This window comes from Lissotriton vulgaris, chromosome 7 (assembly GCF_964263255.1).
Source record: "Lissotriton vulgaris chromosome 7, aLisVul1.2, whole genome shotgun sequence".
In the NCBI taxonomy this organism is placed as follows: domain Eukaryota; kingdom Metazoa; phylum Chordata; class Amphibia; order Caudata; family Salamandridae; genus Lissotriton; species Lissotriton vulgaris.
The window spans coordinates 1,562,675,815-1,562,693,087 of record NC_141695.1 but is presented as its reverse complement, the minus strand read 5'-3'; the positions used below and the strand labels follow the sequence as shown (position 1 = coordinate 1,562,693,087).

At 45.5% G+C, this 17,273-nt stretch overlaps 1 non-coding gene across 1 annotated transcript; it reads left to right on the top strand.

Annotated features, from left to right (window-relative positions):
* Positions 1 to 659: 659 nt before the first annotated feature.
* LOC147705998 (U6 spliceosomal RNA) lies at positions 660 to 766 on the top strand. Its single transcript, XR_015298472.1, has one exon. It is a non-coding gene; the product is annotated as a U6 spliceosomal RNA (small nuclear RNA).
* Positions 767 to 17,273: the final 16,507 nt, after the last annotated feature.

The following is a 17,273-nucleotide window of genomic DNA, read 5'->3' as shown; positions in this document are numbered from 1 at the left end:
ACATTAAATTATACTTAAATTATACTTTTAAAATTAAGTTACTATTATATTATTCTTATTAATATATACTTACCAATACTTACGTTGTAATGGTCTGCGTTGTAAAGGTACCTGCGTTGTAAAAAAATGCGTTGTAAATACATGCGTTGTTACATGATCCGCGTTGTAAAAACCGCGTTGTAACGGTATGCGGAGTAAAAGTCCGCGTTGTAACATCATATATCCGTGCATCTATGCCTCCATCGGTGGTGGCCTGCTAACTTTTTTTTATCTTCGCTGTGGCAGGTTCCATTAAAATTGGGCAAGCGGAACCAACCAGTGTGCAGGCTCCTCTGTGAGGGTAACTCTTTTTAGTGGATTAATCACGGTTAACCCAGCCATGGAGGAGCCCCGCCGCCTAGCACTGACCTGAGGCGCTGACCAACCGGCGTGTGCTGCTGTCAGCACTGGTGCTGATCGTGGCGGCTCTGAATATGTGCAGCTTTGTATTTCGAACATGGCATAGGTTTTTTTTTACTGGTATGATTTTTTGGTGAAACGTGCAACAGGCTACGGAATCCAGGAGGCCTTGGGGAGAGGCCACGCCCACTAGGGAAGGACATCCTGATTTAAATGATATTATGACTGTTGGGCACTGACCAACCATTTGCAAATGAAGTGTGCTCGCTTCGGCGGCACATATACTAAAATTGGAACGATACAGAGAAGATTAGCATGGCCCCTGCGCAAGGATGACACCCAAATTGATGAATTGTTCAGTAACAGCTTTCAGGAGAGAAATGTTCTTTGGGGCACATGCATCAAAGGAAATTGCATTCGCAATTGGTGCGAATCGCAAAATTCGGCCTCTTGCGAATGCAATTCTCATTTTTGGGATGCATTAACATTTTTGTAATTTTCGCAATTTAAGAAATCGCAAGATTGTGATTTCTTAAATTGTGATTGCAAGGTATCAAACTCTAAAAATTTGCGAATTCGCAAATAAGGGGAGCAAATTACCATGAAGTTGACCTTCATGGTAATTTGCGAAAACTTTGAAAAATGCACTAAAGTGCAATTTTCAAAGTTCCATTTTACACACACACATGCCGTTGGGGCATGTGAGTGTGCAAAATTTACTTCTAAGCAGATTTCAGGGGTGCAACAGGGTGTCCTTTGGACACCCCTGCACCCTTGAAATTGCATTCTTAATTTGCGAATTTCTAATTGTGAATTGCAAATTAAGAATGTCTTTCCATTCATTCCTATGGGCCTCTAGGCCCATAGGAATGGAAGGGGAGGTATTCCTTAATTGCGATTCTCAATTTTCTCAATTAGAGAATCGCAATTAAGGAATTTTAAGAAATCGCTATTTTTATAGCAATTTCTTGATGCATTGCAGTTTGCAATGCCTTAATTGCGATTCCTTATTTTTCGTAATTAAGGAATCGCAAAATGCAATATTGATGCATGTGCCCCTTTGTTTTCAAGACTAATTGAAATAATAAAGCAGGTTCCAGACAGTGCTGTCCTCATAATATGTCTTTTTCAATGAGTCTCTCCTCAACATTTTTAATGTATTTGCCTCGCAGTAAAGAAGATGCACTCTATGTCCAGCTGCATTTAGCAAGGAAGCCTGCAGGACTTCTGGGTACCTTTCTGTCTCTTCTTCAGCCTCCCTGTCATTATTCTTAACCACCCCCAAATCTGTGGCAGCTTCCATTAAAATTGTGTAAGTGGAATCAACCAGTGTGCAGGCTCCTCTGTGAGGGTAACTCTTTTTTGTGGATTATATATATATACGGTATCACCGATTCACAGCCCAGCCTGACTGTGTGTTCGGGGGCAGAACGTTGGGGACTCGAGGGAGTTCTCGATTCAAGCGTTGGGGTTGGGCCGCATCATCAAACTTCCCCCCTTGACTGGCAATTCAGCGTCCATTGTAGGACATTACCGCAGCTCCGCACCTGGTCTCACTGGAGAGGTGAATTTTGGGAACTGTAGTTCGGAACAATAGACTACAGCTGCAGCACAATCAGAGGAGCCTGCTGACCTCGCAACAATGGGAGGGGCCTAGGAGTACAAGAAGGAAGTTGGACTCACCTTGTTTTTAGCTACGGCATCTGAGGAAGGCTCATGCGAGCAGAAATGCATTATGCCACAAAAGCTGCTGAATAAAGAACCCCCGACAATCTCCCCGCTGTGTCCTCATGCTTCTTTGTTGGAGAGGTGTTCTTTGGATATATATATATATATATATATATATATATATATATATATATATATATATACAGTAGCGTTCGGCAGTAGGTGTTTCTATAGGGCGGTGACGTGGGCAGGAGGAGGGGCAGGGTGGGGGGAAATAATGTATGGATTACGGAGTTTTACAGGTAAGTAAACATTTAAATACATAAAACGAATTTCGTTGCGCACACTGCATCACCAAATGTGATGCAGTGCGCGCAACGAAATTCGTTTTATGTATTTAAATGTTTACTTACCTGTAAAACTCCGTAATCCATACATTATTTCCCCCCACCCTGCCCCTCCTCCTGCCCACGTCACCGCCCTATAGAAACACCTACTGCCGACCGCTACTGGATATATATATATATATATACATACATGCTTCCAATCCTGGCTTGGCATGAAAAAGAACAGGCACCGACTCCGTGGATGAAGATCAAAGGCTTTTATTCACCAATATAAACGATCAGACGCGTTTGTTCACTACATCTGCTTACACCAGGTTAGTGAGCCTCATTTATACTAGTGCGTTTGTGACATATAGTGGATCAACTATGTGACATAGGAAACCATGTGACTATGAACATAGAAGAATTGGTTGCGCTAAAAAATGCAAGTCATTGTAAAATAGAAAAGCATAATTATTTCTGAACAGTGTAAATACATCTTTACAAATCATAGGAGAAGCTCTCGTGATAATGTTTATCACATTTGTGATTAAAAACTTACTCTATGTCTGAACAATGGAGACAATTGTGTTACAAATTGGCATCTGCCTATTGCGTGCTGTTCTATACATGGAAGAGTTCCTTTCTGAGGTATAGAAGCTCTCCGCTGCTCTGCACTCTGTAACCTCATGGGGCCCGATCGAGTCAGATCATGTGTGCGTGCTGTCCCTGAACGCGTGTGTTCTCAATGTAATTATGCGGCGGGCTGATGTTGAGACTTGCATACAATGATGATGTCGGAATGTACAGATATATGTTAGTTTGTTCACGGGCAAAGGGCTCCGTTTCGGGATGTGAAGCGTAGTGTTAACGCAAACAAGTGTCCCGATAATCTGTAATAAGCCTGCTGTGTCTAGTAATGAAAGTCCGCTAGGCATCCATTTTCTCAATTTAGTCAATGCTGCCTGAATATGATTAGGGGGGCAGGGTAAGGTGCTAGGCACGGGTGAATGCAGGGTCTAATATAGGGAGGAAAGTAATAGGGAGGTTCGGCCTTGTGGTTGTAAGCCAGTTTGGCTTAAGTGTTATGGTTCAAAAGAGTGAGAACTGGTGGCTCGATTAAACGCAAGTGTGTGAAAGTGGACGAGGGTAGCCAGGTCGAGGTGGGGGGTCCAGCCCATGTGGGCTATTGGAAGCGTGTCTCGTTGGAGAATTGCCTTTATGCCTCGTGCCTGTGTCTCCCTGTGACTTTCTAGGTGTTTAATATTACTGAAGGAGAGCCGCTGTTAGCGATGTGATAACACCTCAGTTCGCAGAGTTGTGTTTAGCGCGTGGTTGATCCAGTGTTTAGTGATTGTATGTTTGTGAAAAAAGGTGAAAAAGAATAATTGAATTTAAAATAAAAAATAAAAAGTGCACTGAGTGGCTAAAAAGGATCAAGTCCTAGATGGTGAAACAGGATGTTCTCAATAGAATGGGTAAGTTTCTGAGAGCGTGGTAGGGGATGATGAGGCAGCAAATTGAGTGCCGTGTCACAGGTGTGCACTCAATGCTTCATCAGCGTTATATATATATATTCTGAAGCGGCATGGCATAATCAGTATGTCTACTTTGTTTATTTTATTTTTTCACCTGGTGGGTGTGTCTTATTTTTGTGTTTACTACTTATTTGCAATGCACTCTGGGGCGCATCATGTGACCAAGCTCCTTCGTGGAGCGAAACGCGTCATGGATGGACATTTTCCCTTTTATATTTTACTTTGATAATAAATCCACTCTGCTTTCACTTGAAACCGGACTTGGTGTTTTGTTTGCTGCGAGTGTGGAGGTGAGCTCGAGGTCTGCACCTGGTTTTCCTTCGCCGAATACTGGCAGAACAGGAACATCATTGTGTATATATATATATATATATATATATATATATATATATATATATATATATATATATATATATATATATATATATATATATATATATATATATGAATATGTATATATATATCTAGATAGATAGATAGATAGATAGATAGATAGATAGATAGATATCCTCAAGTATTACCTTTGTCAACTATCCCTATATTCATTTACCATTTCACCAACCAGCAGGGAACTCAAATATGCAAAAATAAATGTGCAGCGACATGTTCCAGACAGTAATACAGAGTAACAGCTTCTTTGCCACATAAAAAAAACAATACTTGAACATGGAAAATAAGTCTGTAATAACAGTTAAAGAACTGCATATCCGCCATGCCTCTAATTTTATGTTAAAATCAATGTTTATGAGAAGAATAAACAAAGAGAGAGAGGGAGTGAGGTGAGCCGCAAATCAAACTTCATTCTTAGAGCGAATTCTTTTAAAGAGCAGATTAAATTACCTCCAACTCATTAATAATAAGATATGGATGTTAAGGCGTAAGAAGACTGTTACTTGCCCACGATCACACAAGTTTGTTAAGTAGGACAGCTGGGAATCAAAACACAGGCTTTCTAATAAAAAAAGGCTGCCACCTGGACACCATGGCACTGGATGCTAACTACTAAAACTGCATTTCACCTGCCCAGAACAGCTCCAGGCCTGCCAGTCAACAAACCAGCAGAGGATGAGAAATCACCCCTGAAATGCAATAGCACATTCAACTAAAAAAAACATTTGTGAAACAATAATTTCACAAACTGAAAATAAATTCGCTCAGTTGTGCAAGAAAGAGCCACATCTATGAACACTAACCTCAGCTCCTGAGTCTGGAGAACCTTGCCTTTGGTCACATCCTCCAGGCATCTGGCAGGATTCTTTATATAGTTTATCTTAGTTGAATACTCATGGTTGTGAACCCCACCCCTCTCATCTTCTCCGGGCAGGAGGCAAAGAAATAAACCATGGCTAGATCAGAAAGAAAATACATTGAATATGCTTTTATATTTCACAGGTGACTGTCTGCAGGTCTGGAGAAGCTGGGTTGTCTGAGAACAGCTATTAATGAGTATCTGAAATGTAAGCCTTTATCTCCAAGGGGGCAGTGACCCCAACACTTTATTTCCAGGGAGGCTGCATTCCTGCTGCCCCTGTAAAGTCAGACTGGAGCATACAACAGTCCTCAGCACCACTGGGCCATTAGCCTACCTACCGTGGCCTTTTTGCCTCCTCCAGTGTCTCCTGAGTAAATGTTCTGGAACCTTCCAATAACCTCTATGGGTGCACGGATTATGTAGAGTATCTTGGCTAGAATTGTCATCGTTATTAGTGGTATTATGGCTACTCATAAAAGAAAACGGGGCAGCAACTGAGCATTTCAGTGTTAATGCACTTAGTAATATAGTGAAAACGTGTGTTTGCGAAGGTCACGGTTGCTTAACTTCCTCAGTAGCTGATACCTCTCTGAGTCAATTTATATTATGTTGTCACCTCAAGCACCTGCACCTCTTGTTTTGGGAAACTTATGTTCAAACCCTCTGATTTAAACATTTTAGTTTTGAAAACTAAGAATTTGCACTTTTGGATTTTTATTTTTAGTTGATATGTAGACCACACAATGAAAAAAAGTAACTTGTTTCTACTTTTCATCGGCATTAAGTTGTCAGTTTGCCTTTAACTAAATACTAACTTTTATTATTTTTTTTGTCGACATGACGCCATTTTGTATTAAACAAAATAAATTATGTTTGCAAAGAAAGTTTTTTGCTTTTCTCAGAATTATTCTGGGGTTTGAAAAATATTGTGTGGAGAAAAGATTTCTCATCTGGCACAGCATGTTAATGTATATACAAACACAGGCTCATTGAATCACGGCTATGAAAATCTCATAAATCATTTAAACTACCTAGCACTGCCAAACATAAAAAGTGTTGTTTTTCTATATACTGTTTCAAATTTTTCAGGTCTTAAAATACATTTCAATAAAATATGTTCCCTTTTTGGATGTACCCTGCAAAACATGATGCATATTTATTTTTGTTTCCCTATCAATGTTAGAATAAATTAAGGGAATGAAAACATAATGTGATTAAAGCATTTGCCAAGGCCTGGATTTAAGGTAATAAAAATATTTCACACATTTCCAAGAGTTCTACTCAGAATGCGCTTGTTTTATCAAAGGATACAAGAAGCTACACTTAAGCTGGGGGATGCAGCCCATCCATGGATACAGGAAAAAAAATGTAGAATTTTCCCAGCTTGCCCTCATCATCAGGATCTTAGTTAGTGTTTTATTTTCACAGTACAGCTCAGAAACAGTGAGCGGGGTTTGCCTCTTTCGGGCTGAGAAACTGATAAATATCGGGTTAAATTAATTCACTTTAGGATCCGTAGGCACATAAAACTGGATGCAATAGAAAAGTCCATCATGATGCAGTTCAAGGCGCCTTAATACAGTAACCGCGCATTGTCCCTATTTGCACCACAACTCACCTTTAACTAGGAGCACTCTTCAAAAACAGTGACAGTGTGGCCTATGACAGGTAATGCTCTGGCTCCAAGGTAGCCACAAACATAGGTTGCCATTGGGCAATGTAATAGTGAAAGACGGACCAGCTGATTGAAGCAGCTGGTGAGCCTTTCACAGCTAAGGAGGCACTTGACTTGCACTGTCAAGGGGATGGTGATCTCCCTACCTGTGGGGGCCGTGAGTGACTGTTCCCGCCTGCAGGTGGGCATCTGGCAGGGCTCCATTAGGCCCCCTCACCCTCCTCCACAGGGGCACCTTCGATGAGTGCACTGAGTATGCACCTACCGACTCGACTTCCACACCCCCACCCGCAGCCTCCGCTCTGCCAACCTTGCCCTGGCCACAGTCCCTTGCATCCGGAAAACCACCGGCGGCGGCGGATCTTTCTCCTACCTCGCCGCCAAGACCTGGAGCACTCTCCCTACCAACCTACGACAGACCCAGGACCTGCTGGCCTTCAAAAGACTTCTCAAGACCTCGATCAGTAGCGCCCCCCCCCCCAGCGCCTTGAGACCCTCACGGGTAGGTAGCGCGCTTTATAAATGCATTGATTGATTGATTGTTTCTGATGTAGAGTCAGTAAGCCTCCTGGCATACTCTTTGTCTCTAAGCCATATTACAGTGTGGGCACAGAGGTAAGGGGTCATATGTATGAACACATTTTCCCATAGACACAGAATGGGTAAAACCCTTTGATACTAAGCATGGGCGGAAAATCCGTTTCGCTCGCGGATTTTGCGGATTTTCGGGAAATTCGCAATCCGCGAGATTCGCGAATCTCCCGCAAAATCCGCAAATCCGCGAGCAGCGGATTTTGCTCGCACTGCTCGCACTGTTCGCGTGAGTTCGCGGCTTCCCAGTACAACTTCGCGCCCCGCGAATAAGTGCTAAATTGCAGAAATACGATCTTAGCAAAACTGAAACTACTTACCAGGTTCAAAAGTTCAGGCTCATCATTAGTAGCCATTTCCTGTAGTGCTTCCTGAGGGGCCCCTCCAGAGTTCAGTTGCCAGTTGCAACTATTATGTGACCCTGCTCTGAACCTCAGAATAGTTACACATATGCCACAAAGGTCCTGAATTACAGCTAAGGGAGACAAGCAGGAGCCAGGCTGGAAGTTAAAATCCATTAATCAGCCCCTAATTCATTATTGTCAGTTGGGGCAGGGCAGGTGTTGTAACTAATTTTGCAACAATGAAAGCACTTAGCAAGTGCAAAAGATCACTAATCAGGGCGCACTAAGGAAGCAGGTGCCAGCTAAAAAAATATTCTGTGACACATTAATCAGCCCCAAATTAATTCAGGTCACTTGAGGCAGGGAAGGTGTGCTTTGCTTTGCCGAAAATAATGTACACTGGACAACCAGAGGGTGTGGTGATGAAACAGAGGGTGGCATGGGTGGGCCAGAGGGTGGCATGAGTAGTCAGAGAGTGGCAGTGGTGACAGAGAGTGGCAGTGATGAAGAAGAGTGTCCCAAACAGGCTGGACACGTAGAAACAACAAGTTCGCAAAACTTGCGACCCGACAGGTAAGTTCGCAAATTGCGAAATTGTAAAAACCCTCGCGAACTGGCAGAAACACGGGCGAACACAAAAAAAAAAAATCCGCAAATTTGCGGGAATTCGCGGATTTTGCGGATTGCGAGTTCGCAAATCCGCAAAATTCGCGAACGCGAGATTCGCAAAATTCGCCCATGCTTATTTGATACATCTGACCCAAAGTGTTTCCCTCATTCGCATGGGGCCATACCCCAATGCAATGGAGACAACAGCATTTTGGAATAGATACAATACTACCTGCCCATCTGCTCTCTCTATTACAGGAGACCCACACAAGCACCTGCAACGCCTTCTATAAATACAAAAGTGCCACTGGTGCAGAAGGTGGGCGCACTCTTTATTTACATAAGCCCACGGTGCCATGTTGTCATTCATTTCCTTTAAATGAGCTTTTACATAGTTTTATCCAGTGTAAGGAGGCAGCATATTTTAGGCATTTTAAAAAAATTCCACAGACAATAAAGGTATTTTAGAACAAGGAGCTGCATTTGAGATTGGCAAACTGTGCCCGTGCAACCGAGCCCAAGCATCTTTAGTGAACCCACAATGCAAATTAGAGGATGAACAATGCATGAAAGCTGTCCACATTAGCACAAGCTGTAATGGGATGGCTCCAATCAATCAATCAATCAATCAATCAATCAATCAATCAATCAATCAATCATAGGCATTTATACCGCGCACTACTCACCCGGAGGGTCTCAAGGCGCTTGGGGGGGGGGGGGTCCGCACTGCTCGAACAGCCAGGTCTTGAGCTTCTTCCTGAAGGAGAGGTGGTCTTGGGTCAGGCGTAGGTCGGTCGGGAGGGAGTTCCAAGTCTTGGCGGCCAGGTGGGAGAAGGACCTTCCTCCTGTTGTCGCTCTGCGGATGCGGGGGACGGCGGCTAGGGCGTGACTGGTCGAGCGGAGATGGCGTTTGGGAGCTTAGAAGTTGAGGCGGCTGTTGAGGTAAGTCAGGCCTTGGTTGTGTAGGGCTTTGTGTGCGTGGGTGAGGAGCCGGAAGTTGATTCTTTTGTTGATTGGGAGCCAGTGCAGGTCTCTCAGGTGTCTGGAGATGTGGCCTCGTCTGGGGACGTCGAGGATGAGTCTCGCCGAGGCGTTCTGGATACGCTGGAGTCTCTTCTGGAGCTTGGCGGTGGTTCCGGCGTAGAGGGCGTTGCCGTAGTCCAGACGGCTGGTGACGAGGGCCTGGGTGACCGTCTTCCTGGTCTCGGTGGGGATCCACCGGAAGATCTTACGTAGCATGCGCAGGATGTTGAAACAGGACGAGGAGACGGCGTTGACTTGTCTGGTCATGGAGAGGGAGGAGTCCAGGATGAAGCCCAGGTTGCGTGCGCGGTCTGTCGGTTTGGGTGCGTTGCCCAGGGCGGGGGGCCACCAGGAGTCGTCCCAGGCGGAGGGTGAGGAGCCCAGGATGAGGACTTCCGTCTTGTCTGTGTTCAGTTTCAGGCGGCTGGTCGTCATCCACTCGGCCACGTCTTTCATCCCTTCGTGTAGCTTGGCTCTGGCGGTGGCGGGGTCGTTGGTCAGGGAGAGGATCAGCTGGGTGTCATCGGCGTAGGAGATGATGTTCAGGTTGTGTTGGCGTGCGATGGCCGCAAGGGGGCTCATGTAGACATTGAAGAGGGTGGGGCTGAGCGAGGAGCCCTGAGGGACGCCGCAGATGACTTCCGTGGCTTCTGATCTGAATGGGGGGAGGCGGACTCTCTGTGTCCTTCCGGCGAGGAAGGAGATGATCCATTCCAGTGCCTTCTCCTTGATTCCGACGTTGCTGAGGCGCTGCACTAGGGTGCGGTGGCAGACAGTGTCGAATGCCGCGGAAAGGTCCAGGAGGATGAGGGCCGCTGCTTCTCCGTTGTCCAGCAGGGTTCGGATGTCGTCAGTGGCAGCGATGAGGGCGGTCTCGGTGCTGTGGTTGGCCCGGAAGCCTTACTGAGATGGGTCGAGGGATCCAGTCGTCTCGAGGAAGGATGCCAGTTGCTTGTTGACGGTCTTCTCGATGACTTTGGCTGGAAACGGGAGGAGTGAGATGGGGCGGTAGTTCTTGAGTTCGGTGGGGTCCGCCGTTGGTTTCTTTAGTAGAGCGCTGAGTTCGGCGTGCTTCCAGCTCTCAGGGAAGGTGGCGGTGTCGAAGGAGGTGTTGATGATGTCCCGCAGGTGGGGTGCGATGACAGCGTCGGCCTTGTTGAAGATGTGGTGAGGGCAGGGGTCGGTTGGAGATCCGGAGTGGATGGAGTTCATCGTGCTGATGGTGTCTTCGAGGTTGATCGGTGTCCAGGCGTTGAGGGTGGTGGTGGGGGGCGTTGGTGTGGTCATGGGGAGCGTTGTTTGTGTGCTGAAGCTGTTGTGTATGTCAGCGATCTTGTTGTGGAAGTAGGAGGCGAGGGAGTTGCAGAGGTCTTGCGATGGAGTGATGTCGTTGGTTCCGGCGTTGGGGTTGGAGAGCTCTCTCACGATGTTGATGAGTTCCTTGCTGTTGTGTGCATTGTTGTCCAGCCGGTCCTTGAATGCTGTTTTCTTGGTGGCGTGAATCAGTTGGTGGTGCTTTCGGGTGGCGAGCTTGAGGGTAGTCATGTTGTCCGGTGTAGGGTCTTTTCTCCAGGCTTTCTCGAGGGCACGGCAGTTCTTCTTGGAGCTCTTGAGTTCGTCGGTGAACCACGGGGCCTTCTTGCTTCCGGGTCTGCTAGGCGGGGTCCTCAGAGGGGCGAGTTCATCCGCGCAGGTGCAGATCCATTTCGTGAGGTTGTCGGCGGCTTGGCTGGGGTTCGCTGAGCTGGCGGGAGGGTGCTGGCTTAGGGATGCGGCGAGTTGGTCGGCTGTGATCTTGTTCCAGCTTCTTCGTGCAGCCTGTTGCTGGTGGTGGTGGACCGTGGTCCTTCTGAAGGTGAAGTGGATGCAGCTGTGGTCCGTCCAGTGGAGTCCAGTGGCGTGGCTGAAGGCGATGTCTTTGCTGGACAAGAAGACGGCGTCGAGTGTGTGTCCGGCGAGGTGGGTGGGGGTGGTCACCAGCTGCTTGAGTCCGAGGGTGGCGAGGTTGTCAAGCAGGGTGGTGGTGTTGCGGTCGTTGTTGCTCTCCAGGTGGAAGTTGATGTCCCCGAGGAGGATGTAGTCAGCCGAGGGGAGGGCGTGCGGGCTGATGAAGTCAGCGATGTCTTCGCTGAATTGAGTGCGTGGTCCCGGGGTCGGTAGATCAGGGTGCCCCTGAGGGTGGTCTTGGGGTTGGTGTGGATCTGGAAGTGCAGGTGTTCGGCGGTTGTCAGGGTGTCGTCGGTGTTGGTCGAGATGCGGATGCTGTTCCTGTGGATGATGGCGATGCCTCCTCCAGTCTGCTTGTCGCGGTCTCTCCGGATGATCTTGTAGCCCTCTGGGATGGCGATGGCGATGTCGGGCGCTGAATAGGCGTTCATCCAGGTTTCCGTGAGAAAGGCAATGTCAGGAGCTGTGGTGTCGAGGAGGTTTCAGAGCTGGACGGCGTGTCTGTGGACGGAGCGGGTGTTGAGCAGGATGCACTCCACGGTTTATGTTGCATAAATGAATTGCAGATCTGCACTGTATCCCTGTTCCTGCCACTCATCCTTCAAACACATTAAAGCTGTCTCACAGTACATTGCACGGCTTGTACAATATCCTCCCCGGGTATTCAGCTTAATTAAATTCCTCAAACATGCGTCTTTTCGGTCACAGACCATCTCTCATTTCAATCCATGGTGGTACACCAATCACGGACAACACATGACAAGAGTAGTTCTGATTGTTATCAGGATTCGAGGCCAATGGGACACCTCTCACTCACTGTCTCATTTGACCCTCCCAGGACTTGTCTCCATCCTTAAAAAAGTAGAAAGCTTCCCCTGTATTTCAGTTGGTTCACATACCAAAGCAGTTATTTTATCTCCATTAATTGTAAAAAAAAAACTCATCCTCCAAAATAACGTATGTCACTCTCATTTTATACTCCAACGATTTAGAGGCATGTCACTAGGGTATAATGGATCATGCTCCATCTCACATTTAGTTATTACATCAGCGCGTTGACACAGCAGCTGTCTAACAGTGGTGGAGAGGTGTGGTGCAGCTGCCTTCGGAGCACAGGGTTCATGGTTCAATCCCCGGCAGCATCTCAGTTTCGGCACCATGTGACTCTGGGCAATAGCTCACTTAATTTCCACGACAGCACCTTGAGACCCATAAGGGTGAGTAGTTTGCACTTTACAAATATGGATTCACATATTCTAATGGTTATTTGTGTGTATCCTTCTACTAACGATTGAGATTTGGACAACCTAGGCGACTACTTTACAACGAATGCCCTGTATGTCAGTTACTGCAGACTTCCTTCAATGCGTCCTGCTCTAATATTCTAATGCTGTGCACATTTAGGTGATAATAAAATGAGGCCAGAGATAATTAACATGGAGGAGATTTGGCCTAATGACTAGAGTGACCAGCTTTAGAACTGGGGAACAAGGTTCAAACTGCGGCTTGGCTCAACACCCTGATATTTTGGGCAAATCACTTAACCTCCCCGTGTCTACAAAATCTGGGTCTGTAGCTGGCACGGCCAGCACAGGTAAGAGCAGTGGGGCAGTGGTGTAGTGGGGTGCTGGGACGGGGCGGGGTAGGGGCAGGAGCAGGGTGTGGGGAAGTCAACAGATGACGGGATAGGTAAAATTAAATAAAAAAAAGAAATAAAACCACTTTGAGTCGGCCATGTTGCAAACGCAAGATAAGTGTTTTTTTACTTTTTTTTATTTACCTATCATGCTCTCTGACCACTCACCCCCCCCCCCCACACACACACACACTTGCCCGCTCTCCACCGCTCATCCCTGTGACAGCTGCACCTGGTCTCTTGCAAAGTGCTTTAATTTACTTTGGGACACGTTTATATATATGAAACAGCAAAAAACCTTATAAAAATGATATGATTCACTCTGTACAGTCTATGTAAAAAAAAAAAAGATTACTGCTCTCACAGTGCATTGTAGGTCTTCTGTGTCTTCTGTGCCTTCTAAACCTTTTGCATTTTTGAACATGGTATTGGTTTGCTACATGGTTTCAGGGCTACAAGTCATCTATGTCAAATTATCTCTTTGAAACAGGAGACAGGAAACCATCAATTTTTGACCAATTATTCCACCCTTCAGAAGCTGACAAAGACCTAGCAGATATTGTTTCAGAGCAATGTTACCAATGAGACCTCTGCATGCTTTACTCAATTGCAGTCCAATAGCCAGTTACTATGCAATAAGGGCCGGGCCATATGAAAAAAGACAGCCCCTCTCCTTTTAAGACATCTTAGACCCTGGTCAGAATAATAAGTGAAATGTAACTTCTGAAGAAAATGAACCTGTATAAGTTTAAGCAGAGCTCTACCAGACACCTTCTTCATGTGGATGAAAACCCATTCCCATTCCTCCTTAGAAAGACATATCTCATAGACCTGTTCCCTAGTGGTTATTATACACATTATCTATTCTGGCCTGTCTGCTTGAGTAATGTGGAAATCAAATTATACTAATCAATAGGAGACAGGATTTCTTTGAGTGTGGATGAGAAAGTGGATAATTAGTTGGGGGGTTGTGACACCTCACTAAATATTAATGTAACTATTCTGTAATAGGTCAGGTAAGGTTACTTTACTTTAAACCTTAGCTTAGTCCTGCATAGCTGTGTCTCAAAGCAGTCATTCTTAACTCAAAGGAAAACAAGAGTAAAGCATTTATAAATACCAAAAAAGTTAATAGGTCGAAAACATAACAAAATAAAAATCCCACTCCAGTTTATGATAATAGTTTATACTTTCATCTTTTAATAGACACCAAAATGACCTGAATTTGATGAAGGGAACCGGAGATATGATTTTTGGGAGCATTAAAGTTTTCTAGTGTCAAATATTCCAAAATGCCAATCACGGGTATCCGGGCACGCAGACCGGATCAAAGTCAAAAGTAAAGTTGGAGCAAGGATTGGCTACAGGCACCAGGTTTGTCTTGATAAAATATGAAACCTTCTGACTTAATCCTTTTTTCTGGAGGAATTTTCTCGTCAGTGCGGTGTGCTGCTGGCTTGATCAAATAGAGGGCTTGATGATGGAGGAATTCTGCTTGGCGTTGGTACTGGTGAAATCCTCCATGTTGGGACTTAAAAACTTTTTGGGAAGTAGACCTGCTTTCAGTGGGGCAAACCAGTATTTGCAATGAAAGTGGTTGGAGGTCTGCTACAATCCCATCATGTCTACTTTTGAAATCTAGAGGGGGAGGGAGACAGCGCTCTAAAATCATTCAAGGGTCCAGGACCTTTTGGGCAGCACCTGGAGAGTCAAACTCCATCTCCCTGATGCTACCAGCATGGCCCAGGGCAAATCTAGTTGGAACTGGTGCAGCCTTCTTGCACTTTGTATGTTCCTGGCTGTTAGGCCTGGCAGCCTAAGGGTGGTCTTCCTCCAACTTTGTGTTTGCCTCCCTTCATTTTCCTGTACTCATTTTTGCTGACTTTAGGACCCTGCAGACTTTACATCTCACCGGTGCTAAAGTGCTTGTGCTGTCTCCCATAAACATGTTATAAGTGGCACATACCCAATTAGCGTATTTAATGCACATATAAGTCCCTGGTAAAGTACACGCCCTGCGCCCAGAGCCTACAAATTAAATGCTACTAGTGGGCCTGCAGCACTTATTGTGCCTTCCATATAAGTAGTGCCGTAACCATGACTCAGGCCGCCATTAAAGGGCCTCTGTGCGCAGTTTGCTGCCACTCCGATTTGGCATTTAAAAGTACTTGCCAAGCCTTAAACTCTCTTTTTATGATATGGACGTCACCCCTAGGAAAGGCCCCCTGTAAACCAAAGAGCAGGGTGCTATGTAAGTAAAAAGTAGGACATGTACTTTTTTGTTTTATCTGTTCTAGTAGCGACAAACAGCAAAATAAACTTTTAACTGCAGTGAGGCCTACTCCTCTCATAGGCTAGCGTTTAAGCTGCAATTCCTGATCACTAAGTAGTAGCTTTTTTCATATTACATATCTTTGGAATGGTAATGATAAGTCGGATTTAACATTAGTATTTTAGAAATGCCACTTTTAGAAAGTGGACATTTCTCTGCTCTTACTGCTCTGTGTCCCTCACAGCCTGCCTCTAATACACATCTGGCTAGGTGACAGTTCCCTTTGTGCATTCCTTTGAGACAGCCACAGACACAAAAAGGGCAGGGTGTAATTTTGCACCCATCTGTATTCTACATTCCGATGGGTATTCCTGGGCAGATGGTAGGAAGGGGCTCACCCTGATATTCCAAAGGGGAGTTGCCTGACCCCACAGAGAGGACCGATAACCCCCAATTGCTAGTCTGGAGTGAAGGTGAGGTTGAAAGGGTTTGGTGCACTTCAAAGCCACTCTTTGAAGTTCCCTCACATCAAAGGTACATTTGGGTATAAGTATTGGGTCTCGGACCCCATCAAATCAGACACTTCTGAATCCTGAATTTAACTTTTGTCAGTGGACTGAGGTCCAGCCCAACAGACTCAACTAAACTGCTTTTCTGGAATTACTGCTTTCCTGCTTGTTGCCCTGCTGCCTGTTGCTCACCGACGCTGCTGGAAGGAGAGCTGGACTCTGCCTTCCCTCCAAAGTGATCTCCAATGGCTTGTTAGCTTGCCTCCTGTATCTGAAGTCTCAGAGACACTAAAGATTTCCTCCAGTTCTGCTGGTGCTGCTGGACTCTGCCTTCTGTGAGTCCTACCTTTGCCTGAGGTGCCCCGGACATGATCTGGGCCTCAGAAGTGGGTTCTGCAGCTGAGTTTCTGCCAAATACTACATGAAGCAGCGCAAAGCCTCTCAATGTCTCACCACACAGCTCAAAGTCTCGGAACCGATGCCGGACTATTCAAGCCTCGCAAAGCCTCGCCGCACAAGCCTCTACGGAACATTCCTCGGACAGTGCAAAACCTTGCTGTGCAAACAGCTTCCCAGGTTCCAATTTACTGTGTTCAGCAAGCCCAAGTGAGTCCCTATAGCCGGCCCACGCTCCAGTGCAGTCAGCCTAAACTCTGGATTTGCACCAGTCCCACGTGACCTGAAGTAACCTTTTTAGTGTTCATTTTGTCGTAGTGCTTCATTGTATTTATTTCTACAAACTTCAGTATCTTAACTTCTACTCAATGGATTTTGATCGTTTTGGTACTTTGAAAATTGAAGCTTGTACAGTTGGTGGCCACATCCCCAGGCCATCCTTTCAGGAGGACATTGCATCTTTTCTGAGCAAAGGCCCTTTTATTGCCTCCCCTGAAAGCAATTCACACCTGCCAGCAGACTGCCAGGCAACAGCTGTGGATTAATCGTGACGGGGCTACGAGAGGCTTTAGGCAGAAAAGTGCCAACTTTCTAAAAGCGGCATTTTCATTACTAATTTCAAAACCATCTTTAGCATCAGTTTACATGTTAAATTAATATTAATTTGAATGCTTGATTCTTGTATATAGTTGTTCACAAACTGCAGTTATACATCAGAAAGTGTTATAATATACCCATTGCTTTTTTATGGGAGTGTCAGCCTTGCCACAGGCAAAAACAACTTTGGAGATTTGTCACTGTCACCACAATTAAAACTTGAATACATATACCCTACTTATGAAATACCATGCACCCTGCCCTATGGGGCTTAATTTAGGGGTGACCTATAAGTGTTAAAAAGGTAGGTTTAGCTCTGGCAAAACGTTAATTTTTCCAGGTTGAATTTGCAGTTTGCAGGCCTGAAGACATGGTTTTGAATTGTCACTTTAGTGGTGGCAAAATGTGTGCTGAAGTCCATTAGTGACATTCAAGTTACAGGCCCTGGGTACACGAAGTACCATATAGTAATGACTTATGGGTAAATAAAT